Source organism: Penaeus monodon, chromosome 19 (assembly GCF_015228065.2).
Source record: "Penaeus monodon isolate SGIC_2016 chromosome 19, NSTDA_Pmon_1, whole genome shotgun sequence".
Classification (NCBI taxonomy): domain Eukaryota; kingdom Metazoa; phylum Arthropoda; class Malacostraca; order Decapoda; family Penaeidae; genus Penaeus; species Penaeus monodon.
Window position 1 is genome coordinate 36,740,067 of NC_051404.1, and position 1,673 is coordinate 36,741,739.

The following is a 1,673-nucleotide window of genomic DNA, read 5'->3' on the forward strand; positions in this document are numbered from 1 at the left end:
CTTGTCTAAAGTTATCTCCCCACTCAATCTTTGAATTCCTTGATTTATATAACCTTGGTTATAAAAAAACAAACTTTTACAGTAAATCTTAGTTATATTACACACAGTTTAATGTACCACATAAGCATATATGTCTAAAAAGTAAAATAAACAAATTAAAACAGTAAGTGCACCTAAAATCCAAAATATCATTCACAAATAGGAAGAAAGTAATGGCTGTAGAGCTAATCATACAAGTGAGTATAATAAAAGCAGTCAGTTTTGCTATGTGTCTGGTACTTGGACAACTATCAATGTAGTTGTTTTTGTAATTGCAGTTCCACAGAGAGCCCTTTATAAGAAACCCATACTAGGCAACCATCGTACCCAGGTCACTATGACTGTTGAGTTGATTTAATGTTGTGGCACTGTACACTCTTCAAGTATGTATGATACTGACAATATGGTGGGATTCACAGTTTAGGTGGATGTTTGTCTCTGTGTTATTTAGTTTATGTTTTAGGTTAGATTTGGGAGTGTGCACTTTAGTTTATGTTCATTTGTGTTGAATAAGGAATGATGTCTGTGGTGAAACTGTGTGAAGCGTAATCTGTCTGTTCTTGGCAGCTGTGTTTCTGTTTTTGTATGATGATGGTGGATGTGTAGACATGTAGTGACAAACATATAATGTACTCCGAATTCAAGATGGTGTTGTGTGGCGAGGACCTTTGTTTCTGACTGCCAACCTAGTCACATATATGGCATGACTGCATAATAACTGATGAATAGACAGTCTTTCTGATTCACTTCAGTTTATGATAACTTCATCTTTCAAACCTCTTAGCTATAGCCATGTCTCCTCTAATAATTGTTTGTGTCTGTTGTATCAAGATAAACCGATCCTTATGTACTATCAAAGTAGTCTCTCTAAAGAAGACTAACATATTTTCTTATGTTTCTCTCGCTTGATGTGGAATCACTGATATCTTTATAAAGTAACTAGGTTATGTCTATTCAATGAAATAAATCCAAAAACAAAGGAATTAGCATTATTACTACATAGAATCTTAATAATATTCAATAGAATTAACAATCTAATTCGTGAATCAAGCAAAGCAAAAATAACAACAAATAAGTGTGGGAAAATTTAATATTTTCTTGGAATATGTAGAACCATTATCATAACATACAGTAACATATTTGGCATGTCTTTCGAATATTCCTGTTAAAATATGAGTTCTGAAAATTAGGGTAATTTTCCTTACGAAGATTTACATTTACAGAAAAATATACATTTAATGACAATTTACTTCTTTTGTTTGAGACTGAATTTTGGTCGTCTCACGCTTGCTTCTTTCATCACAACTAAACATATTTGGCGATTTTCTCTAATCAACTACACTATAACAGTCATGCACTGTGCAAATTCCAGTCAATCCAGGAAACATATTTTCATATAAAAGCACTAGCAGATAATTTGTAAACCACCTGACTATGACGCCGACGATTATCTGCGGAGTCCAACTTCCAAGTTTTAGGTCTCATTTTCGCTATCATCTCTTCATTCTACTAAACATAATTATGCCACACTACTAATTAACTGTGAATCGTGTGTCTTACACTGTCTCTAGGTGATTTAAATACCTGGAATCACTATATTTGCGACGTTCCTTTGCTTGACGCCCTCATATTCC